Source organism: Zonotrichia albicollis, chromosome 14, assembly GCF_047830755.1.
Source record: "Zonotrichia albicollis isolate bZonAlb1 chromosome 14, bZonAlb1.hap1, whole genome shotgun sequence".
NCBI classification, from domain to species: domain Eukaryota; kingdom Metazoa; phylum Chordata; class Aves; order Passeriformes; family Passerellidae; genus Zonotrichia; species Zonotrichia albicollis.
In genome coordinates, this window is record NC_133832.1 from 18,844,778 (window position 1) to 18,872,033 (window position 27,256).

The window sequence follows — 27,256 nt, forward strand, 5'->3', positions numbered from 1 at the left end:
GTTTGTTTAAACATATCTGCAAAATCTGGCAGGCTGAATCTCATCAGGTAGAAGAAAATAGAAATGTGACAGGTTTGGAGCTAAAAGACCAAACAGTCTGTGTGACATTTGGGAAGGGGATTTTATATTTTGGAAGAAGGAAATCACTCATAATCAAGCACAAAATTCAGAAGTTGTTATTTGGCAGCACATGGTATTTTTTATATATATATTATTTGTAGTTTTGCACAGAACGCATCCAGAACAGGCAGAGGAAAGAGCAGTTCAGCACAAAAAATCCAATTTATCACATGTTTATCACCAATATGGATAAAGACTGTAGAGAGAGCGACCATTTGCTACCATTTTTGGTTTGAAATTCTGCCACCTGTGGAAAAGCTGTAAATCAGAACCATGTACATAAAATGTCAGTTCAATCCAGCTTCTGAGAATTTTATAACAGTAAAGGGAATGGCTGGTGGGGTTTTTTTAGTTTTAAAGGCAAGTTATTGGATTTGTAGTTTTGTATATTAAACACAACTTCAATCCTATTAGCTTTGTTTTTTTACTTGACTGAGTGACAAAAATCTCATCAAATATCTTTAAGAACATTACTGATAACCTGTTCAAGTTTTTGTTAGTATATGTTGCCATTCAGTGGTAATGATGAAGTTAAAATAACAAAGTTTTTGTTAGTATATGTTGCCATTCAGTGGTAGTGATGAAGTTAAAATAACAATGTTTAGGATGATAAGGATATGATAAGGAGATCCAGCACTGCTGTTACAACCACGCACAAAAATAAAGTCCCTATTGAGAAAAAAAATCTGAATTCTCTCACTTAATCTCACAGAAGCTAAAAAAGCAGCATTTATGTTTGATTCAGAGACTGAAATAGGCAATAGAGAGATAATTTGGAGCCATCTGTCCTGGTCAAGACGGAGTGGAAGTCACTGGACTTTCAGTTTATGAGCAGGTTTTACACTGCCACAGCAGCCAGGACAGCAAATGAAATAAATAACCTGCAAATATCACAATAAACAGCCCCAGCCTTCTGACACACAGCCCTTCAGGTGAATCCCTCTTCTGTTTTGCTTTTGTGAGCTGCATTATTCAGCTGGTTCCTTTGATGAGGAAACGCTCAGCCTCAGACCTTTGCACACTCCTATTTCACTGCTGTGGGCAGGACAATCAAAGCTAAACATGCAAACAGCAGAGCAAAGCAGTGGCCATCTGGAAAGGCATTTAATATGTTCATAGACCCAAGCAGCTCTTCACAACAGGAGCCTGAGCAGATTTTTGCCCTTTACAGATTTTTTTGTTCTTCCCTCATTTTGAAAAAAAAAAAAAAATCAAAAAAACCCAAAAAAAAAACCAAACAAAAAAACCCACAAACAAACAAACAAAAAAACCCCAAGCATTGTTTTACACAGAAAACTCCAGTTTGCCTCCCCCCCGATCTGCAGTTTTCTGCATGATTCCCAAACACAGGGACTGAAATGGCACTCCATGACTCAGGAATAAAGATAAAACAGCCCCCATAATCTTTAGTGAGATCTGAAAACACAAGCTCACAGTCACTCCAATAAAGGCAGCGTCAGGCACAGGCAGCACTGAGCAATTCTGCTCCAAAACTTTCCAAAAAAACCCAACGAGGTTTCTAAAAAGCCACACAGCTTTTCAGATTCAACTCTTTTTTAAAATGAGAACAAAACACGTGCTTGGATAAGTCACCTCTTTCTCTCTCTAACTGGGATACATTAATAAGACATCATTTCTAGAGCATATAAAGTTATAACATGAAACAAATAATTGCCAAGAGGTGGATTTTGTTTAAATGGGAGGCCTAAAAGCTATCACTGCCTCTTTAACTTTTAAGTACAGGACTTTCTCACAATAAACAGTCAGCCAGCTCCCCACAGAACTATAAAGATCAGATTTAGTGGGTACATTATTAGCACTCTGCTCCTAGACCTTTGCAGCAGAAAGCCAAATTAAATGCTGGCCTAAGCAAGATCAATTTGGTTGCAGTCAGCAGAGATGCATCAGCCTACCTGTGATCACCACACTTCTGTAAATGAAAATAACGCCAGGTACAGAAATCCTGGGGAGCAGCACTGAAAGGTTTGTTTCCTTTACAAACACTTGGCTTTTGAATTCAGTCCAAAAGTGAAGATTTTCTCACCTAATTGAAAACAATGGGTTTTAGGGGCTCTGTGTATTAACCTGAGAGGGAGCTCTGACAGTATTTGTAGTGGTGAATAATGAAAGGGGGAGGAATTAAAACACATCTTTCTGTTCAGCCATTTCCACATCACACCCTGCAACACAGGAGGAAAGAGTTTCACTCAGATATTAGAGAGGCCTAAAACTTGAAGTTTTTAAGGGAGAATCAGCTCTGTGGGACTCACTGCATGCAATGATCCTCCTGAATGCAGCGAGACAAATGAAGGTCAACGAGAACATGAATAAACTGAAGTGAAATCAAAGTTCCTCAGGCGGTGCTGCTCTGGAGCAGCATCCCAGCATCCTGAAGCAGCAGAGCCAACACACAGATCCTGACTGCTTTTGAGATGGAGCTTGATCAATTTGTTTTACAATCCCTCTCCCATGCCTGGCTGCACCAGGAGGAGACTGGATTCAGTCATGCAGGGTGTTCCTTCCATTCCTCTCCCCTGCTAGGAGATATAAATAATACCTTCAATGCTTGTATTGGTTAATATTAAAAAATCAGTGGAGTGGATTTTCTAGCTAGCTGGAGCTCCGGTGCTGGTGCAGGAGGAAGGAGGCTGTGCCAAGGTAAGGATGTGATGTGCAGTGACTGCAATCTGAGTGCACCTGGATGGAGCTGCCCAGGGAACTCAGTGGTGAAGTGACAAGATCATCACAAAATGCACAGGAAGCCAACAGCTGCTCCCAGCTGTGCACAAGCTCTTTAAACAATAATGGTTTGGCACGATGCTGCAGAGATTAACACGGGTACATAAATATGGAGAGGATCTTTCTACAATGGAATGGCTCTTTTTCCTCAATGCGGGTGAAAGAGCTCAGCAGAACAATTAAACCCATTCTAATTTGGGATCTGTCCATGCCTGTGTGAGCAGGCACAGACTCGTGCTCACAGCCCTAAATGTGACACCTGAACCCTGATCTGAGGCTGTTTATGCTGTGATGCCCAAATGACGGGCTCAGGTTTGCCTCTGGATAAATATCCCACCTCCAGTTCAGAGGGTGGTGATGCACAGTTAAGTCTGAAAAGGAAATAAAGCCACACCTTAAATTTAATTTTCTGTAAACACAGGGGTGTAATTTTTACTCATACCTATTTGATTTATGACTTTTCAATAAAAGAATGGAGTGAAGTACTCTTGTGTTTTAAAATGGCTCCCGAGGACTAAATTTGCACCAAATGATGCCTTTTGCTAACGTTTGAAATCTTTTGTCCGCTGAAATGGGGAAATCTTCCACGTTTGTTATCACAGCCCAGGGTGGGCCCTTCCATTTATGGTGAACTGGAACAGCCATGAAGGCTGCTTAATATGAAAGAGAAAAATACAAAAAAATTGTGCTTATATTTTTTAGAAAATTAAGAAAAGAAAGATGTCTGTGATAACCATTGTTAATTTATTACCAAAAAGAAATATTTCCTACATTTTATTTTCTTCTGGCATTTTTTGGTTGATTAGTTAATTTTCTTTAATTTTGTTTCTGGTTTGGCTTGTTACTGTGGTTTTTAATTGTTTTTTTAAAAAATATATTTTCCAGGTTAAACAAAGTTGACAGTAACCACTACATTTAATATGGGTATGCTGGGAGTAACTGGAAAGCCAACTATGAACTATGGAAAGATACTAAAAGTTCGTTTTATCCTAAGATACACATTCTGTTACTATAAATCCAACAATATAGATATTCTGATGTTTCTAATAACTTTTGACTTGTGCAGCACTTTAACTCATAGCCTGTTACTTTTAGATTATATTTTTTAAAGTATTTTAAAGTAACAAAAAAAGAAGAAAGATCTGGTCTTCCTTGCTGTAATTTAATACAGACCTCTTCTAAAATGTCATGTCTTTAGTTTGGATTATACCAGCATCTAGCTTGGATCTTAACAAATACATTTTTAATTAATCACACTGGTTTTTTGGTGTTTTTTTTCCTTGTGAACTTCAACAGTTTGTCTAAAACACAGCAATCCAGAAATACTTCCATGTCATATCATAAAGCTAATAACCTCACCAGCCACTTACTTGCTGACAGAACACAGTGTCCTCATTTGCAGAATGTGAAGAATTTAGAATTTGAAAGGAAACCAAACGCCTTTAACAAGGTGTAAAGCACAATTTCCGAAGGAAGCTTCATCACCTCGCTGAATTCATACAGTAGCCTTCTCTCCTCTCTAACCAGTCTAATTAAATACAGCTGGAGATAGCACAAAAGAATTCCATTAATTAATTGGCAACCTGCTGACACTAATTAAGCTATGAAAATTCAACTCCCTCACACCAGATTTTGAACATTAGTCAGTTCCATTTGTTGGGAAGTTTGCCTCGCGTCTCTAACGCAACCAGAGAGGAGAAAATGAACTTGGTGGTTAACATGTGTGGGAACAAAGTGACCTATTATTGGAAAAATGAGATATTAAACCTTGCAGTGATACAGAAGCTGTGCTGAGGAAGCCTTTGCTGAGAAATTCCCTCACATGAGGGTTTAAGGCCATCCCAACTGCAGCGAAAATATCCCAAAACACCAATGGCACAGTGCAGGGTAATTAATTTATTTAATCCTCTCCACCCTCTGTAAGATGCCTCAACTCTTCAGCCATCCACTAGTCAAGATTTCATGCAGAAACTGGGGGAAAACATCCAAACTCCATTACCCTTATTCTAAATCTCATGTAAAGCATCCAACGAGACCTCAGTTAACATCTTAACAGTTAATTACACAGTAACAAGGAAGATTTATTATTTAATGTCTCAAGGCCTACTGGCAGTGAGTGGCTCTGCTATTATCTGAGTGGACACTAATGAACACCATCTGGTGCTCATTCCCTTCCCAAAATTCCAGCCCCATCTCAAAGGAAGGTTTCAATGCCGTGTTGGAAATGTGCTAAATCTGATCTGTGTCAACATTATTTACCAACAATGCCAACAAAAAAGAGGAACATGGCACAGAATAAGATTATTGTCTACTTTTTGAAATACTAACCACTGTAATGGTTCAGGGACCATAAGAAGCAAGAATCAACTAATAAAAAATAAGCTACTGTAGAAAAGTAGCATATAACTTTCCTGCTTTTTCTTCTTTTCAGTTTTCTCTTTCACGTGACACTTAACAGTTAAATCACTTAGCCTTCAGATAATACAGTGCAGCCCACATAATACAATTGATAATGCAATTTGCCCACCTCACCATATTTTCAGAAATCTAATTAATTGGAAGGTGTTAATTAATTTTGAATCTACAGGAAAGTAGATTTCTGACACAATTTTATAAGAATTGATTTATACAAAGGGTCTGTAACCTGATACTCTTTCAGTTCTGAAATTTTCAGCACCTGGAAAATCAGCCAGGAACATGGCAAACTTCTGGCAATGAATGGGGCTATTCATCATCAAATGCAAAAATCTTAAAAAGATTGAAAAAATGAAGAAAAAAGAAGTCTGTATATATACCAGTTCACATCCTGCCCTGTAAATACAGATCCCTTTTTCTAAGGGATGAGTTTTGTATTAAGGCTGTAGCTCAGTGCAAAGTCCAATAAAATTCCACCTTTCCGTGCAGGTTAAGCTGACTCACCGTGAGCCTCAAGGGTGGCAAGATCCAAAGAGCTGCATCTGAAAAATCCCTTCTTGCTGTGGCTGGGCAAATGGGCACAAGGTGATGCTTAAAAGTTTCTGGTTCAGCCTACTGGGAATAATCAGTCAGTGAAAAATAACAGAGGTTTTATTGCCTCAGTCACTGTAAAAATCAGTGAGAAACAGGTGGGACCAGCACCACCAGAATCTCTGCAATGAGCTGGCTGAAACACACAAAATATAATGAAAATAAAGAAGATAATAAAGAATATTTGCTTGCCATTCAGGGTGGAGAAGAACTATGCTGAGCAGTGTAGCATTCCTACTTCTAAACTTTATTATACTCTCATTTACTACAGTCCTAACTGCAATATTTTATCATGAGATTAGAGTGCAACTGGCGGTGCTGGATAATGCATTTGATTCATAGATGATCTAAAGTGGAATGCTGGCTTGAATCCCACAGTTCTCACTGGGAATCCTCCATTCCTCAGCCTACCTTGTGCTATCCAACTTTGGGAACATCTTCAAAATGCTGAGAGGCCAAACTGGCAGAAAAAACCACCAAGAAAACAATGAGATTATCACCAGAATCTGCTTGGGCTTCACACAGCAAGGTCAGGCAAGATCAGACAGGATGAGGCCATTTTAGAGACTGGTCTTCACATTTAGACATTTAATTAGTTTTCAAGCAAGACTCACAAATTATTTCCATGTTTTTTATGAACATTTGTTTTTATAACTAATAAAAAATTGGGTGACTAAGAGTGATTGGCTTTCATGCAAGGGGCTACTGTCAAGTGAAGGGTTGGGAAGAAGAAGGGTTTAATGCAGTGTCTGGTTGTGAGAACAGTTCTCATTTATAATAACACCCAGAGTCACCTTCTGGGTGACTGGCAGTTCCTAACTCTTCCACTTTTCATAAAACTACCAAAAAAAAAAAAAAAGGAGGGAAAGGAAGAAAGGCAAAAAATGAAAGCAGTATCTTATTTTAATAACACTTTTTTACTCAGTTGTAATTGAAAATACTTGGATATTCCAAAGAATAAATACTAGCAGTCAGAAGTAGCAAGCTCTTCCATTGGGGACTGTATCCTTCAGTTTCCCTGAAGACAACAACGTGAAAACCGAGACAATGAAGGTTATATTGATAATAGGAAGGAAAAAACGTTCAAGCCATGCCTGGGGCATGAAATGCAGAGCAAAAGTTGAAGGAAAAAATCATGAAAGATGCATGACTATCAGATTCCCATGTATTGCTGTTAAGTGCATTCATTAAATGATCATAAAGAATATATGGCATAAAAATGAAAGAGAAGATCAGTCTCTAATAGAGCCCAATAATTTCAGAGTGGGAAAAGCAGCAGACCATGACAACAATTTAAACTAAGCACACTAAATCTTACATTCCAGCTTTCACTGCAAGCAAAGGGAAAAAAAGAAACACAAAGTAAATGATAGAAGTGACAAAAGAAAATATGCCATCGAATTTCAAGGCTACACTGGCACAGCAGAAATGAAGCAATCATTTGTTTTGAAATAATTACAAAATTATCTGATAATTTACCACTCATTTGTCATTTCAGGAGAAAAGCATTGGTTCTGAATGCACACACGCTGCAAATCTCCTGAAAACACATGTCCAGCTAAACGAGTGGCTGTGATTGTGACCAGGACATTTGGTGTTTGAAGCCCTTTATGCTCCATTGTGGTTTTATCATCTGTATTATTTCACATAACAGGTTCTGGCAGATCCCTTGGCCGGGGTTTTGACACCTCTGCATGAGGCTGTGTTTAACACCTCATCACTTGGTATACATATGCTAATTGTTGCTGTTTAGCACCTGTTTTCTCCTTTCCTGCTGTTCGGGAACAACATTCAACCACCACAACTCTGCCTCTGCGCAGAATTTCACCATTTGCGGGGCAAATCAGATCTTTTGAAAATAGCAGGGAAAATTCTGTCCCCGCGTAGAGTGGTAAAATGGTTAGAGTAATTACTTGTCGTTAATTACTCTTTCCCCAGCAGTTTTATAATCATATTAAAAAAAGAGCAAATCAGGTATGGAGAATGGGAAGGGACTGACTTGGTGCAGGAGCCTCTGCTCGTCAGTTTTGGAACTTCTTTGTGGTCATTGCCACCAATTTCCACTCCATAAACACACTGGTGCTCTGAGCACCCCATCACACTTGTTACCTGAGCACGATTCCTTGTGAAATAATTCTCAGATTAAACTCAACCAACTTGGTTTGCAACCAAGGAATTCAGTCATCAGCACTCTGTGCCACTGGAATGGAAATTGGTGATTAAACCACCAGGGATCGCTCCGATGACAATTCCCACATCTCTGTCTTCCTTTCTCAAGGTCTTCAAACTCGCCCTCTTCCATAATTTCACTTATTTTCATAATTTTCTTCCTGAGAAGTAAATGAAGGATGTGAGCAAATGAAGAGAACATGTTAGAATTTACCACAAGGATTTATGCAGGGCTTTTGATCAGATCTGTTTAAGGACAGATTAGAAGATAACCACAGAACTTCAGGGTGAAAGAACTGTGTTCTTGGACCTCCAAACATGAGTGGAGCGCCTGCCAAGTGTGAGGGAAAAGCAAATAAAGGAACAGAGAGTGACTGCTGGAATGAACAATCACAACCATCATCCAAGAATGCACTAAATGATTTTAAAGTGAGTAATCCTCATGAAGGTTCCCATGATACACACCTGAATACCAGAACTATTTGTCAATACTAAAGGAATATATCAGTTTTTTGTGACAGCAGTCATCAGAAATGTACACAATGCACACCCCTAATTCAAAACACGGATATGTCCCCAATTTTAGTGGGTAAATATCAATCCTGGAAGTAAAATCTCACATATTGCAAAGCCTTGCACTCATAGAATCACACTCTGTGCTCTAGAGTGATGTTCCCATTGTTAAATTCTTGGAATGCCAGCCAAGTGTGAGGGAAAAGCAAATAAAGGAACAGAGAATGATTGCTGGAATGAACAATCACAACCATCATCCAAGAATACACTAAATGACTTTAAAATGAGTAATCCTCATTATGGTTCCCATGATACACACCTGAATACCAGAACTATTTGTCAATACTAAAGGAATACACCAGTTTTTTGTGACAGCAATCATCAGAAATGTACACAATGCCCACCCCTAATTCAAAACACGGATATGTCCCCATTTTTAATGGGTAAATCTCAATCCTGCAAGTAAAATCTCACATATTGCAAAGCCTTGCACTCACAGAATCACACTCTGTGCTCTTGAGAGAAGTTCCCATTGTTAAATTCACTAATTAGGACAATAGCATGGCTGCTTCAGATATCAGGAGATTTTAAAGCTCAGAGCAGAAGGAGAACAACAACATCAGTGCTTCGGGCTCTGCTGCTTGAGCTTTCAAGATAACCTGAAGCATAATTTGGCTTCGTGTTGTAAGCAAGTCCAGAGCCAAACTCAGCACTCCCTGCTGAGCCAGTCTAGATATCACATGTAGCTGTGGCATGGAAATGTATAAAAGAACAGAAATTTGACCAATTTAATTTGAAGAACAGAAAACATTGCATAAAGCTTTCCAGCTCCTTGACGTTGAGAATAATGGTGTCTGACAGTTCCAGGGTTAAGTAGCCACTCATTCAGCACAGCATCGTTTATCTGCCAACAGTATGTGTCTCTTGTTGTTACTTCAAAGAAAAAATTCAATAAAAATTTAAATAAAAACAGATCTGTCAGTAGAAAGCTTTAATATTTTACACCAAACTCAATCTCTTTCCTTTGTAAAGTGCTTTCATACTTCCTGAACTCGTCCTGCAGCACACAATTCTCATTTTTATAAAAGAAACCATGAATCACCTTTAAACATCTACACTTTCCTGAAACATTAACATTTATTTTTAATAGGCGTCACTCTGAAAGGGCTTCACTAAGTACAGCAGAATGCTAAAGAATTCTGTAGATTGAGAGAACTAAGAATATATATATGTTAAGTCCTTGAGCATCATTGCATACGAGCAGGTTACTCGGTTAAGAATTCATGATTCAGAATATAACAGTAATTATTTAATGCAATTAATTCCAAATGCTCTCTCACAGAGTACATTTGTTGTTACTGACTGCAGACTGTGCTATAAATATACTTTGAAATAAGTGAAACAAAGGATTCAGGTATTCAAGGCCATGTCCTCTCTATGAATTTCTGCCCAATTTTTCCTTTGCCTCCCACATATTTTATGAAACTAACTATTAAATGCTGCACAATCACTGCTTATGTCAGACTTTTTGTTTTAAAGTTGCTGGATTTGAGAAATCAGAGACATTTTATGAGAGATAATTAATGTCTCTCTTCTGTAAGTGCACTTGGCAAGGTATAATCTCCCCATTTTAAGCTTTCTCCCACATACCTTTGAATAATAAAATCATTACTCTATTTAGGAACCTCTCATATTATTTAGCAATTCAGCTCTGGACTGTAACTACTTTGAGAGGAGAAAACGTGACTTACCAGCCCCATGGAACAGATTCTGCTTCTAACAGCCTCAATAGAAACATTTTTTAAACTTTCATTGCACACCCTAAAAGCAAAATTAACAATCTGCCAAAGTCAATATGTTCAAATAAAGAAAAGTTGTAAAATATGACCATAATTTCATATATGCAAACAGGCTCAGTTCTATTCGATTTTAAAAGTTTCTCCCAGCATCTTTTTTTCTATCACAGACACAAGTTTATAACCGTGCTACAAATTACAGCAATAAAATTTTGTGAAGAAGATTACAATAAAATTGTCATTTCATGTCAACTTTGCTGGGCAGAATATATGCAGTAACATGATAACAGGAATAATCTATTACCTTATTTAAGTATCTTCATTATTTGAAATGATAGTTGCTCCACACTATTTGCCAAAATGCGTTAAGTGGTTTTGAAAGTCATAAATCTCTGCCACTCTTTCCCTTATACAAGTGTTAACTATAAAGTTCTGTCATAAATTATGAAACAAAAGGGTTTAAAGCCAACCCAATAACACAAAATCTGTTCTTTCAATAATAAAATCTGCGCAGCTGGGAGCTGCTCATTATTTATTTAGCTTCTGCAAACCAACACCTCTATTTGTTTCCTGTAACTTCACTGTTTTCCTTGCTTTTCTTCGGGGAGAAAGCACAAACCCCAAAAAGCTGTAGCTGTACCTGTCAGTGCTGTGTGTGGCACCGTTCCCTGGGCTGATCCACCTCTGCCACCCCATCCACCTCTGCCACCCCATCCTGCCACCCTTTGTCAGCTCAGGTGAGCATCCCATAACAGCCCAATGAACACATGTCCCTGTCACCACCACCAAAAATCACCCATCTGAAATCTCCAAATCACCTAAATGTGACCTCAGTAGGACAATACTGCGAATTACTTGGAGTTTTCATTTGTTAATTCTCATTAATTGCTTTTCGGAAAACTGGTGGTATGTCCCTGCCTGAGAGGAAAAACAAAAACCACGTCCAAAGCAAGCTGCAGTGGAATAAAATCCTCACAAACAGCAGAAACATGATCAAGTGCTGGCCAAAGCCACTCTTTCTGAATTTTCTTCAGAAATACACCCACAGTGCATCCTGCACATCCAAATTGCCACACAACCCTCCCCCTGCATTCCAGAAGATGCTGGAATGTTCTCCAGCTGCAGGCACCTCATTACTGCTCCTGGTCTGCTGTGAGAGCAGCCCAGCTTCTGAAAAGGAAAAGCAGAAAGGTGAAGCAGATGGAAATAAATAAATAAAAATTTATGAAAATAAATATTTTTAAACAATAATAAATATACTGGAATATTTGTAGATGGTGGTACACGAGGTGGAATTTCAACCAGAGCCAATGAGGCAGCCTGGCTGCAACTAATTCCAAGCACTGAGAGCTCTGCTCACACCCATAAATCACAGGACAGAATAATCTCAAAAAGCCAGCAGACTTTCTGTAACCAAAGTGGAGAAAATGAAGTGGCACAAACCAAGTTCAGTTCTGCAAGTCCAGGGTGGAACACAAGACCCCATTCATTTGTCAGCATTAGTATGAATCCTGCATTTATTAGTGACACAACCTGTTTTGCTCCTATGAAAATACTAATCTTGGCCTTCTGTTGGAGCAGGAGTCTGCAAAGAGCCAAGGATAAAGCTGTGAGGCTGCAAAACAATTACCTGAATCAAAGAGCTGAGGAAAATGATGCCCAAAAGTGCAGAAGAAGCCAGCTGTCCCCCAGATGTGGGAGGTGTGAGCTGAAGGGGACTCCTTGCCTTAACCTTGGTTAGAGAATTGTGAAATGATGGCAGGAAAGGTCAGCTGCTTGCTCCTCTGCACACAGCAGGGCTGAGCATTCCAAAAGGACCAGCTGGCACCCACTGAAATCATTTTGGACACGGGGAGGTTCAGAGAAACAGCTCCTGCCAGGAGGGGCTGCAGAGGAGACCCTGGATGTGGCTCTGGGGTGGGCTGGAGCTGGGCAAGAGGAACTGGAAGGTCTCTGTGTGACCTGCAGCTTCACCTGGAAAGGAAACACAGGTTCAGATATTCCCCTGCACTTATTTTAATATTATATACTTAATAAAAATATTTAGCAACTTGCAATTATTAAATATATTATTATTATAATTTAATTAATATAATCAATGATAACAGTATTATATTTAATAATAAATTAAACCAATAATATTATACAATATACAATATTAAATACAATATAATTATATTATAATATATATAATATAATTGCATATAATATAATTAAACATAATATACTTAATATTCCCTTGGACTTATTTAAACTTCCTTGCTGCCTTCCAGATGGCAGAGACCAAGAGCACCCAGCTGGGACCTGGGCTGAATGCATCCATTTCAGGAGAATGGCATAAAAAACTTATTCCTTATTTCCTTCAGCAAATCTGGAGCAAAGTATATCAAAATTCCTGGCACTTCAAGGGAAGAAAATTTCTCCCCTCTTCCTGATTTACATGTGACAATAATGCCATAATGCATACAATACACAAAATGCTCTTTTATGGCTTAGAAATACTACACAAATAAAGTTTGAAATCTTCCCGTGGAACTGAAAATGTGCAATCAATGAAAGCCCAACAGTTAATCAATGGTAGTTTCATCAGTGATTACTTTATGTAAGGGCAGCCTTCCTAAAGGCCTTGATTTAAAAATTTGAAGTTAATTCAGAGCAACGGGAGGCAGCCAGAAATGCATTGTCTGCCACCTAAAAAGTCACACATTTAAAAGTTATTTTGCATCCAAAAGAATTCCTACTGCTAATAATCACCACCAAAGTAGCAGAGGATTTGACAATATACCCAGAAATTAATGTAATCAAAAAAATGTGTTTTCAGGGGAAAAAAAGAACAACCTTTTAATATTTGTAGAAGTCTGGTAAAATAGCAATTGGTACAGTGAAGCTTGCAAGCAGCAAGAAAACAATGAGCAACTCTTGCCATTAATTATCTGTTAGAACATTCATAAAGTCTCAGTATTTCAGACAAATTAAATGAAGACATAATTCTCTCTGAAATTCAGAGGCATTATCAGATAAACAGAATTAATCAACGTGCAGAATCATTGCATGCTATGGATTTTAATTCCAACAGCAGCTTTCATATCTGCCCCATAACAATGTAATATTAACAGGGTTTTTCTGCAGTTCAGTGAAAGTTTAGGTCAATTTGTAACCCATTCACTGGTAAAACACAAACTTCAAACCCACCCACATCAGAGCAGAGGAAATGTGGGAACAGCAACAGGATGAGGCTCAAAGAAATTTCTCCAAAAAGGAGAATACTTGTTGTAATCTTCGCTGCGTTGTTCTCGCCTCTCTGCTGGGGCTCTTCTCCATTCTCTGCAGCACAGTCCTTCCTGTCTTCTCAGAGGCTCCTCCTGGGCTCTTGACCCACCCCTATTTATTTCAGTTATCTTCACGAGCTACAGCTGCTGCCCAACTAAGGACCCTGCAGCTGCAGCTCGTTTGGAGCAACTCAGACCCACACAGGTCTTACAATACAACATATATTCAGGCCCCCACATTTCCCTCCTTTTCTTTTAACAATTATACAATTACAATACACATACAGTCCCAGCTCTCTGGCTGCCACAGCTCTTGGCTGTCTTTGGATACATACATAGAATATATACATATCCCTATACAGTCCCAGCTCTCAGGCTGCCACAGCTCTCGGCTGTCCTTAGATGTTCCAAGGCTGTTTTCCTTAAAGGCCATATTCTTACAGCTTTCTGCTGCTACAGCTCCTTAATTCAAAGGCCATATTATATTCTAAAGTCCCAGCTCTCTGGCTGCCACAGCTCTCGGCTGTCCAGGGGATTCCATACCTTCTCTCGATGTTTGGTTGTGCGTTCTTCATCACGTCGGGGTCACCAGTTGTTGTAATCTTCGCAGCATCATTGTTCTCGCCTCTCTGCTGGGGCTCTTCTCCATTCTCTGCAGCACAGTCCTTCCTGTCTTCTCAGGGGCTCCTCCTGGGCTCTTGACCCACCCCTATTTATCTCAGTTACCTTCACGAGCTACAGCTGCTGCCCAACTAAGGACCCTGCAGCTGCAGCTCGTTTGGAGCAACTCGGACCCACACAGATCCCACAATACAACATATATTCAGGCCCCCACATTTCCCCCCTTTTCTTTTAACAATTATACAGTTACAATATGCATACAGTCCCAGCTCTCTGGCTGCCACAGCTCTTGGCTGTCTTTAGATACATACATAGAATATATGCATATCCCTATACAGTCCCAGCTCTCAGGCTGCCACAGCTCTCAGCTGTCCGGGGGATTCCATACCTTCTTTCAATGTTTGGTTGTGCGTTCTTCATCACGTCGGGGTCACCAGTTGTTGTAATCTTCGCTGCGTTGTTCTCGCCTCTCTGCTGGGGCTCTTCTCCATTCTCTGCAGCACAGTCCTTCCTTTCTTCTCAGGGGCTCCTCCTGGGCTCTTGACCCACCCCTATTTATCTCAGTTACCTTCACGAGCTACAGCTGCTGCCCAACTAAGGACCCTGCAGCTGCGGCTCGTTTGGAGCAACTCGGACCCACACAGATCCCACAATACAACATATATTCAGGCCCCCACATTTCCCTCCTTTTCTTTTAACAATTATACAATTACAATATGCATACAGGCCCAGCTCTCAGGCTGCCACTGCTCTCGGCTGTCTTAGATACATACATAGAATATATACATATCCCTATACAGTCCCAGCTCTCAGGCTGCCACAAATACATCCCCAAAATGCTGGACAGGCAGAGGGAGCCCTGGGGCACCTCCACCTGCCCCTGCCTGCACATATTCACTGATGAACCCGGGCCAGGATAGTACAGAATTCATAGAAATATTCACTGATGAACCCGGGCCAGGATAGTACAGAATTCATAGAAATATTCACTGATGAACCTGGACCAGGATAGTACAGAATCCATAGAAATATTCACTGATGAACCCGGGCCAGGATAGTACAGAATTTATAGAAATATTCACTGATGAACCCGGGCCAGGATAGTACAGAATTTATAGAAATACCCACTGATGAACCCGGGCCAGGATAGTTCAGAATTTATAGAAATATTCACTGATGAACCTGGGCCAGGATAGTACAGAATTTACAGAAATACCTACTGATGAACCCGGGCCAGGATAGTTCAGAATTTATAGAAATATTCACTGATGAACCCGGGCCAGGATAGTACAGAATTTATAGAAATATTCACTGATGAACCTGGACCAGGATAGTACAGAATTTATAGAAATACCCACTGATGAACCCGGGCCAGGATAGTACAGAATTCACAGAAATGCACAGGACAGATCACCTCTGGCACCTCTGGAGCCAAACGGCAAAGTTAAATTCTTGCAGCACCCTTGCTGGGTTTCAATCTTGCTGCTTTCCCAATATCCCTTTTTGTTGCCTTTTCTACTTTTCATCACGTTTCTGCCGAGGTACAGACAGTAACCTTTGGCTAAAATTGAAGGAGGAAAGATTAATTTTGCTTTAACAAAGAAAGGTTAAAGGTACAGAATATGTACTTCCAAGACTATCCACTCCAACACGAGTTCTTCTTGATCTATTAAATGTGTGCCCAAAAGAGTTCCTGTCCTAAATGCAAAGACACTGTTAGAAGATAAATAATACAAATGCTCCATTTCCCCCCCTAATTCTCTGATTTTGTACATTGTTTTATGTCCAAACTATAGAAAAAAGAACATTCCTGAGCACCTGATATTTTCCTTTGGTAGGAACAGCATTACTAGAAAAGCAAAATTGTGTAAGTCTTATTCAGAGAAATAGGTTCCATAGTTTAAAAAAATCACTAATTGCAAAATGTAGCATTAAGAATTCTTTATTTCTAATTGCGAAATGTAGCATTAAGAATTCGTTATTTCTGGTGGAACTAGGTCATAGCTGCACATTTACAGGCATCAGAACAGAAACTTCAATAAACAGGATTATTCCTATCAAAATTGAAAAGAATATTACTAATTACATCAAAGGTAATTAGGACTATAAACAATCTTGAAGTGAAACTGGTGATCAGAATTTATTCTGTTTTCTTCATTCTGTAATATGTTTTACCCCTCCAGAATGAAGCACTGGTAGGTGTGTTTAACAGCACTTCAATAGAGAATTGTATTTGTTCTTGGATTTGCTAAAAGGAATAAAAAAAGGAAATCACAGGTCATGGAACCACACTTTGCTGGGTGCCCTTGTTGAGACTCCCCCAGGCTGGGCTGCATGTGCCATTTTATCACAGCTGAAGAGAGCTGCCAGCGCTGTGTTTATAGACATTGGAAAAGGAATCAATTAAAGCTGTTAACAAGATCACCGCGGCAGTTCAGGTGCCGGAGAGCAGCAGGTGCTGCTGCAGAGTGGGGTTAACCCCTTCCATCCCATCCCTGCCAGGTGCCTGCACCTCCAGGCTCACCTGGCACTGCTCCTCCCTCCTGTCCCTTATGGGGTTAACTCTCCTGTGATTTATGGGCTTCAATCTCTTATGGGGTTAACTCTCTGCTGGTAAGAGTTCCCCCTACATTCCCAAAATACTGGGATATTTTATATATATAATATATATAATATGTATTATATATATTGTATATATAACTTATAGTATATATTATATACATTTAATATATATTATATCTACTATACATAATATATATATATAATATAAAATAAATTATATTTATTATATAATTTATTTACTATATATAATTATAATAAATATCTATTATATTAAATAAATAATAATATAAATAATAATAAATATATATAATAAATATATAATTATATTTATTATATAATTATATTTATTATATAATTTATTATTGTATGATAAATAATACATCATATATATTATATATGATGCATATTATATATATTATATTAATATATAATTATATTAATATTATATATTATGTATATTATATAATACTTGGAAAAAAATTTATGTTAATTTTTCAAAAATTCTCTTCCAGCCCCCAAGAATTTGTCTTTTATTTGCTTATTTCTGAATAAATCTTTCTCTTTTTCTTTCTCTTTTTCTTTCTCTCTTTCTCTCTTTCTCTCTTTCTCTCTCTCTTTCTTTCAAGGGTGTCATGACTGATTTCTTTCTTTATCTGGGAAATTGGAAAACAAGGAAAAAAAAAAAGCATTAAAAAATCATGCACAATCTGCAGTTTTCCAATAAGAAGCAGCAACTCCTCCTACCTGCCACTGGAAATAGCTACTCAACATTATTAAGTACCTCCAGCTCCCCACAGCTAGACAAATCCCAAAGTGCCTCCTTTACTGCATTTTTTTATTGATGAGGTTTGTCATTTTATGGGATGTGGTACAATAGAAAGCAATTAAGTCACTGATGCACACAAATGTTACCTTTTTGCAATGCGTCAGCAGCAATAATCTTCTTTCAAATATGCTGAGGAGCAGCTATAAAGCTCCTCGTGCCAGAGGCAAGCTCTGGTGAGCCCCGTTGTGCGCAGAGTTCCTCACACAAGGTGTTGCTGAAGGTCTGCATCCATCAAAAGCAGAGATAATTCAGGTGCACGAGCAGCTCCGTTCTGGCATGGCTCAGAGAGAACAGCCACTGAATCATCTCCAGCTCCCCAAAACTTTGTTTGGTCTCTTCAGTGGCTCTGGGTGGGAACCTTGAGGAGGACATGAGGGCCAGGTGCTGTTTTTGTGCCTTATTCATCTCCTGGGTCACAGGAATGAAGGAACCCCAGGATTTCAGCATTCCAGCTGCTGGCAGAACTGAACATTTTCAGGTGTAGACCCATGATTTCAGTCAGAATTAAAACCCTTTTACCTTAACCTTGGTGAAAGTATCACTTTCGACTTCACCAGAAGCACAAAGAAATCAAAGTCTGATCCTCTCCTCAACCTTTACAAGTCAGCTAAATAAAAGGCATTACAGCATGCAATTGCTTGAAGCGGTAATATTCATTGAAATGAAGAATTTTTTTCCCCCAAGTACCAGAGAAACACTTGATATTTGCTGAAGGAAATGGAAATATTTCATGGAACAATTTATAGAGGCGACATTTTCACTGGAAACAATCCTGCACCAAATCACTCAATCACAATTTATATCCAGAAGTGAAACGTTGGGCAGATTAAAAAAGAAAAAAAGGGGGGGACCTCATGCACAAAACTTGTTTCTGAATAAGCTGAGGCTGTAAACTCGGAGTGTCATTGATGGAGAAACAGCTCCCAGGGCCAGAAATTCCAGCAGTGAGAGGAGGCCTGGGGACTGCAGGAAGCACAAACTGCTCCGGAGTCATTTGGATTCCAATTGCACTTTATGGCCCTGTGGAAATCACTTCATTTCTATCTCCATTTTTTTTCATTTCTATGAGGAAGAGGATGTGCATTTTCCCATAAACCTCTTTCAGAGGGGTGGTGGGCAATTACTTATGGCTTGCAAAGCTTTCTGAGGTAACAAATCTCTTTTGATCAAGCTGTGTGTTTTTAAAGGCTGCCATTTTCACAAATCTACCTCCAAACAGCTCATGGCACAGGAAATCTAGCCTGGATCTTGATTCTACTTCCAGACTGAAATAAAAGTGACCTAAGAAAATATAAATGAATTGTTTCAATATCAAACATTAACCCTCATTGTGCCTGGGGAGAATTTTCTCAGCATCCATGATGATGATGTATTGCAGGACCACTGCAATTAGCACCACTGTAAGCTCCTAATTTAGCAAATATTTCCACTGCAGGAACTTTAATATATGTATTTATCTATATATGTGTGTGTGTGTTTATATATATATATATGTACACACATTTCCCAGATGAGTTTGTCAACGATTTTTTTTGATTATTTTTGGTACACTTACATTTCCATTTCATGTTTTACATTATATAAACACACAGATGGAAACTCAAACATGTCACGGAAGATTCCAGCCAGTAACTCTGAGCTACTGCTTTGCATTTTATACCAGCCTTCATTTCTGTCTCTTCTCCTAAAGCAATTAGCAAACAGTTGTTCCATAAGCTGACAAGGTAGGAACAGGAGTGAAACACTGTTAAACCTCGAGCTGTCCTTCAAACTTCAAACATTTAATGGAGTTAAAAGGAGCTGCAGATTCTGTGCACTGCCAAAAAGAAGATGCAGGACTTGCAGAGCACAATTCCTCTTTTACCACCACCATTCTCCTGATGTGCATCTTTCTCCTTAAGAGCCACAGAGGGACTCTATGAGCAGAGAGTTCTTCATCTGGAAACTGTGGAGAGCTGGGAGAGTCCTTTTCTCCCACCTTGTATTTTCTATTCTGCTTATCCATGTGACCACAGCAGGTTAAACATGGCCAGTATCAATCTCAGAAGTAAATTTCTAATAGTACTTGGATTAGTCATCACTAGGAATACTGAGAGCTTCAAAGACAAGAACTTGCTTTTCATATTGTTTTATTATTTGATTTATATTTGAATTATATTTGATTTTACTCTCCCCTAAAAATGCATTCACCTTGTGATTATTTCTCCCTTGACTGTAAGGCATAATGAAATAAAGCCTGGACATTTTTTTCCACTATATTTGGCATGTTCCAGTAACCTCAGCCTTTCTTCCAGTTAGCAGCCACCTACAGAAGCTACCTCAGCCTGCAGTGAATGGCCTGAGCAAGTGAAAAGCACTTACATTGTCCCCCAAGACCAAAACCTTCCAATCCTCTACTTTTAAGTTGCTCTGGGCTGGAGAAACAATTCCATTCTGCTGAACTGCAGCACCATCCATTGCTGCAATTCCACAGGGTCATTCTTTATGTAAATTCTCATCAGGGGAGGCTTGGGTAACATTACATTTGCAACATTCCTCTCCAGATTCTGCGTTTTGAAATCCAGCTCCAAGGCTAAAGCAGCTCTTTCATTAACTCACAAATGCCAGACACATCGCTTGCTTGGCAGCCACACACAAGCTTTTTTGGAATGTTTACAGGCAAAAAAAATCCTTTCCCTTGACCAAAACAATAAAAGGAACTATGCCCACAGCTTTGGTCTGAAGATTTGTACGTGGGGCAGCTGGAACAGAGAGTTAATGGGAAGTCAGCGCTGGCTGATCCAGCTCCATATCCAACATTCCAACCCCACTGACCTTCTGAGGGCAACGTGGCACCATTGCTCACTCCAAATGGGGACATCTCGAGAGAGAAACCCACAGCTCTCATTTTTCTTAAATGTTGTTTTATGTGCGCTGCAACACAAAGGATGCTTGTAGGAATGGCAATAATTAACAGATTTAAATGAAGCCACAGTTAGAAAGCCATTAATATATTCACTTTCCACGGATTTTTGAGTTAGATATCGAGCAAAGTATGAATCTCTGGCCCCAAAGTGGCAAATCAGTTTCCTAAATGATCTAATACTAGATTGCACGGGTCAACTATTTGTAAAAATGCGATTTAAAAAAAAAGAAATAAAAAAAGTAAATTTCCTTTTTGCTTGTTGCAACAAAATGACTTAACAACTGGACATAACATTTAGTGCAATGGTTCAGTTGGGGAAACATCATCGTGTCAACTAAACCTTATCAAAGGTTGGACTTGATCTTGGAGGTCCTTTCCAAGCTAAAGGACTCCCTGATTCCATAAGCTTGCTTCATTTTGATTCCATCAAAGGTCCTGTCATGTCCCTGGGTTCTAACATTTTCCAAAATGAATAAACATTAAAGAATGGCCATGAAGGAACTTAGTTGAGCTGCTAAAGGATGCTGTTAACAAAGTGTTCTTAGCATGCCAGTGGTTTTGGAAACAGAGGCCATGGGAGCATGCACAAACTGAAAATCCTCACAGAGTGCTGTTGGTAACTGATGCCACTTTGGTTTTTTAGGTTCCACAGTGAAGAATTGCACAGAACAAACCGAGAATTCCTGAGAAAAGGGCTCATCCAAGCTCCCATCACTCACCCTGCAATATTCCAGAGAAGGTGCCAAGTCCTGGGCCCTTTCTATTGCAGGAAATTCACTTTCTTTTTCTACATTTACTCTGCTTTCCATGAGACCAAAGCCAGGCCTCCCGTTCTAGATAGCTGCACTAATTAAGCTAATTAGCTCTTTAGATCAGATTTCTTCCCATGGACTGATGAATATCAGATTATTTAGAGCACAGTCAGCTGCCAGAAGGCAGGGAGATGATCCATCCCCTGAACAGCCAGTGCAGCCCAGGTGGAACGGGAGCTTCACCTCAAACCCTGCAATAAACACAGAACTGTTGCACTCCAGCATTCTGCTCAATCCTTCAAACAGAGCTGTGCCAAGTTAACCCACAAATACCTGTCCTGCAATTACACAGAGTGTTTGCACATACCGCAGAGAGCCAAACTGGAAAATAAAAAATACAGCATCCTAAATCATTCTAACACATGAGCCAATCTGCTAAACTCAATCAATACAAAAGCAGCAAAGGCAGGCATCACAAAAAGACACAAAACATGGTGCAGACTTAAAATCTGTGAAGACAACTGGAGTCATGCTTAGCTTAAATTACAGTTTCATTTTAATTTTTACTTTTTACATATGCATGCATTATGAATAGCCCTAAAAAATTATTTGGTCTAACTAATGTTAAACAAAATATTTTTAATTGAAAATTATAATAAAATACCATTTTACAGTTTGCATAAATACTTACAAATAGGAATAAAGATATTTTTAGGCAGAATAAAATCAGACTCCTCCATGTTAAATTATAATTTCTACATCTCCTGTAAGAAAAGAGAAAATTCCTGCTCATTTACAAACTTAATTCAGAACTGCTACAGCTCAATTGGTGATTACCTGAAGCACAAAAAAGGACATAATCAGAACTCTCATGACAAAATGCTCATATTTACAGCGTGCTCACAGGCAAAAGAACAAAGGTTATGTAACATTGCAAGTATTAAATTAATTCTGTTAGCACAAATACACTCTTCAGGAGGAAATCACTGTTTATGTTTTTAATACTGGGAACAGTTCCTTTGTAAAGGAACATTTGTGGATCTGATCAATGTTTCAGTTTCCTGTCTGTGATTGAACTCACCAGCTAAACTGTGAATATTTTTATTAGAAGGTGTTTTAGTATTTGGTGTTTGCTAAGCCAGGATTTTGAAGTTGGGATGGAAATTCTATTTCAATTAAGAGCAAGAAAATAAGTCTAGAATAAAGGGGTGATGGATATAGAACTGGGAGGGGGAAACTGTAAGTGCTAAATCTTTTAGATTCAGGTGACTCCTGAGTGCCTGCCTGTCTCTCACCTGGCACTGTGAGTGACGGTGATCCAAAATGATGGGGACACACAGGATCCATGTGGGCAAAATGTCCACATGAGATTCACCAGATCCACTTCCACTCCAGTGCTATAAAATACACTGGCTCTTCCAAGCTCCTCTGTTTGCTGCTGGGAGACAGGGAGATATGGATGCTGGTTGGAGGATATTTTTTAACTTTCAGAAGGAAAATTAAGTTATTTGGAATATTTTCAAAATTATTTGCGTATGTGCTTTTGAACAGCATTCCTATGCCCATTTTCAGAAGTTCATTAATAAAAATGCTGCTAACCCTGTGGGCAAAATGTTCTCTAAACTGCAAGGCACAAATCCCTGGACCAAAAAACGCACACGGAACAGTATTCCTTGGAAAAATGGCAGCAGCAGGATCAGACTCGTTCCTGTGCCAGACCTCTGTGCAGCCTCTGCCTTTGGATAAGTCATTAGAAAAGATGACATGTGTATCCTGGCACAACTAGGTCCTGGGGAAAAGTTGACAGATGTTAGAGTATAAATCAGTTCTGATGCACATTGTGTTGCCTCCAGAGGCATCTTCTGGTCTTCCACAAAAGGTTACTGAACCATAGATAATACAAAAATGCAGATACAATTGTAAGGAATAAATGTAAGGTTCTGTTCTACCCCACTTAGAAAGTCTAATGCATGAATAATGTTCCATCTGCACAGTGGTCAAATGCGACTGAAATTGATTTTAGATGTAGCTCATGGAGCAGCACAGACCTTAACAAGCTCTGTGACATGGGGGACCTTGTCAGGAATCTGTACAAAATTCATGATACAAGAAATTTGTATCAATGAGAATCTGGGACAATGAGGAATGGGGGTTATATTACCACAAACTTTTGTACCAAGTAATCAAAATGAATAACGTACCAGAGGCATTCTCAAGTAGAAGATAACAAAGTTTAGTCACATTAAATTTATAATAAACAAGTGAAACATGTCAAATGTGCAGCTACATATCCTGACCATTAACTTTTCTGGATGCATGAATAAAATGTGAGCAATGGGAACAAAACTGTCTTCTCTTCTGCTAACCTGTTTAGAGGATTTTTATTTTTTTATTTTTTTGCCTGCAGCTTCAATTTTTCCACCACTTACCTTCACCAGGATCAGGACAGTCACACCTGTAACAATCTGGAGTGGTTTAGGATTGCATATATCACTCCTAAATCCCAGACAATGATTCAATTCCATCTGGTGACTCTGCAGAAGAAAGAAAGACTTAAAAAAATATTAAAAAAATGAAAAAAGTTGTAAATGGAAAAGCAGTAAAATAAGTCACCTAAATTTTGGAATACCCTGTGCCAGAGCTGGTGCATTTATTCACTGAAACCTGATCATCAACAACAGTCTTTCAACAAGCATTCATGAATATTTTACCTTCCCCCTGACCAATCCTTTACATCAGTATGCAAATGCCATTGATATTTATTTACACCCATTGATGATATTTGCATCCATTGATGATATTTGCATCCATGTGCTTTCACTTTAACACATGGGTGACATGAGAACAGGGAGGCTCTGGGTGCACTTTGGCTGCTCTGGAATAATAAATGGAGGAGACCAAATCCTCCTCTCCTCCCTGTGAGATGATGGTTCCAGAGCTCAGGCTGCAAAGCAGACTCACAAAATATGTCTGATCCAATATGTTCTACTCAGGCACCACAAATTCATGAACTAAAAGGCCTGTCAGCCTACCAATTTAATGCAGAGATTTATTTTTACATGTTGCAATGACATTATGAGCCACATAATATTTTGCTTTGAAAGAAAACAAGAGCAATATTTTTCAAATCGGGTTAGAATTTATACATTCACTCCATAATGTCTCAAGATGCTTTTCACTTCAAGATTTTGATTATGGAACCCATAGAATTTAAAGACAAGCAAACTAAATAAAAGTTAATATAATAAAACCAGTTAAATGTTTCTTTCTACTGTCAGTCAATTCAATTTTCACAGATAGGAAAGAGAAATAATTCAAACAGGCATCCACCCAGTCTCCTTTTCTGGATTTTAACACACTTTGTTTTGCATTCTTCTAAATGCATCACACTTTAAAGTGGTTAGGGATCATATTCCTTGGCATATAAAGATTCTTCAGGATGGATTTATACAGAGGGGACTGCAGCAGCTTGAAGGATGGAAACTAATAACATCAGCACAGCATGCATATCATTTTGTGCCCAGAAACTTGGCAAGACTAGGAGTGTTTTTAGGGGAATGTGGCTGCGCTAATACTCCCTCCTGTGAGCTGCTCCTCCTCACTGGATAATCAAGATCTCCACGCAGCCATCTGAGATGGCTTTTCACAGAGCTGCCCTCAAAAATGAAATTATCTTCATTATTATTAATTTCATGAAAATAAATTGCCTCGGAGTTTAGTGCTAATTACTGTCCCTGTCATACAGGCCAGGGAGGGGAGGTGTGGAATCTTATGCAAGAGTCTCAGAGACACAGGCACACCTTGCAGAGTGAGGAAATGCCTTCTAAAAACCATCACAGAAATCTTCAGCTAAAATATCTCTGTAATTACCTCAAACACATCTTTTCTCTTTATTTTAAACTCCAAACAGATTTATTTTAAACTCCAATTCTATTACTTTTATGCTTGGAGACAACTTCAAACCAAATGTTACCATTTCTCTGCTGTGTTTTACAAGATGCCAACAAGCTTACATGGCTGACAAGCATGGCAACCCACATGTGAATTTTGGCACATCTGGGCTTCTATTTCCCTCTTTTGCAAATCAGAGTTTATATTGAAATGCTACTGAAATAAGAATTAAAAAGCACCTGTGAACACCCATTCAGCCTCAGAGGTTTCTGCCCTGCCCTGACCTGCAGAGCAAAGAGAACTCACTGACCTTGATTCCTTTATCAGCTGAGAGCAGGCCAGATAAGCTCTTGGATCAAATTAAAGATACTCCAGCCTAAAATCACCCGCCAAGGGCTCACCCATGGGCTTAGGCTGGGCTTACTGTCCAAGACAGCCTTGTCCTACAATCACACTGGATGTACCTGAGACAGGAGCCCTGCCCCTGCCTGCCCTGCCCAGGGTGATTTATTCAGGATTTCTCTCTAGAATCCAGCCCCAGGCTGCTCTTTGACTGAAACAACGTGAATTGGGGTTTTGTGGGGTCGGTTTGTGTTTCAGATGTCTCCAGCTTCTTTCTGTGAGCAGCAACCTGCTCAGATCAGCTTGGTGAGACTGAAACCACCCAGCAGCTTGTGGAAAACCATCACACTAACAGCAGCTCAACCCTCCAAAAAACAGCAGTTTTGAAAATGACTGGTTTTGGTCTCTGACCTTAAAAGCAATGAGAAGAAGAAGCTGGAGACATCTGAAACACAAACCAACCCCACAAAACCCTAATTCACGTTGTTTCAGTCAAAGAGAAGCCCCACAAGGCTGTCTGCATGAGAGGAGGGGAATGAGCAAACTCCTGCTGCTTTTAGTGCCTTTCCATAAACCACAGTCAGCAGAACTAAACAGTGTTACACAACACTTTCTGCATAAACAGAGTTTAGTAACTGCTAGGTAAGAGAAATAAAAGTTAAAGGAGAAAATACTTCTTTCCATTCTCTCTTCCTCTCTCCCCTCTTTCCAACATGAAGCTGATCAATAAATCTCAGGGCTTGCTTAGGTAAAAAATTAGGAAAGAAATAATTTACTGAGAAATCCCTGTCTGGGTACAGGTGTAAATATCATTTTAGTTCAATAGTGAGCCAAATGCAGCACAAATCACCAGGTATATGAAAATAGCTACCACTTAAACAGTATTGCAAGCAGATAAGTTACACTGCACACCCCTGAGGCTTTGGGGATTGAGAGTAAAAAACATTGATCTGCTGAAACACCACCTCCCTAATTCTTTGGGTTTTTAAACCCAAAGGATTCCTTCAAGGTATTCTATGCAATGAACATTTCAGTTTTATGAAAAACTTACCTTGTATATTTACAGGGGTTTTAGAAATATCTATTTAAAGGTGGCTTTAGAGATATCTATTTAAATAATAGAACACTTATTTTTCTCACAGTTTGAGAAAGCAAACATGAAGTTTCATTAAATATGAAAAATGAGACAAAATGACAAACACCACATCCATCACAACCTCATTCTGTTAATTAAAATCAGATGCTCAGCTGAGTAATTTTAATTAGTAGTTCTGGACACATTTTCAATTGTTTGGAATAAGGAGTTTTTAATAATTTATCCTCATTTCTTGGAACTCAGAAGTATATTTCACTCTTGGACCTTAAATGCCTATGCCCATAAATTTTACCCATGAAGCATGAATTACTGGAACTGTTTGCTCACAATTAACAAGTGGCTAAACAGGACTAGCAGTGTGTTAACGGCAGCTCTTCACTGGAGGCTTGATGGAGTCACAGTACATTATTTCCTTTTTTCTTAATCAAATCTCAAGTGCAGATCTCCTGTAAAAGCATTTTTTGTTTTCAGATGAGTTAAGGCTGCACTTCAACTCACTTACAGGATTCCCAAGGGACCTCATGAAGTTGTTTTTTCATCCAGAGTGGTAGCTGTACTTTTGACCTCAGCAAGCAACAAAAATACTGACTTGTTTTTCTTAGAAGGAGAAATGGATGTTGCTTGATACTCGGTTAATCGAGAATTTGTT

General features: G+C 39.0%; 1 long non-coding RNA gene across 1 annotated transcript in view; it reads right to left on the reverse strand.

Annotated features, from left to right (window-relative positions):
* Window positions 1-11,608: 11,608 nt before the first annotated feature.
* Window positions 11,609-27,256, reverse strand: part of LOC113460481 (uncharacterized) — a 73,861-nt gene continuing 58,213 nt past the window's right edge. Inside the window, exons 6-9 of the long non-coding RNA XR_012582738.1 lie at window positions 22,574-23,812; window positions 21,970-22,042; window positions 20,436-21,529; window positions 11,609-12,317 (exon numbers count right to left, since the gene is read on the reverse strand). This is a non-coding gene — a long non-coding RNA (uncharacterized LOC113460481). The remainder of the gene's footprint in view (window positions 12,318-20,435; window positions 21,530-21,969; window positions 22,043-22,573; window positions 23,813-27,256) is intronic.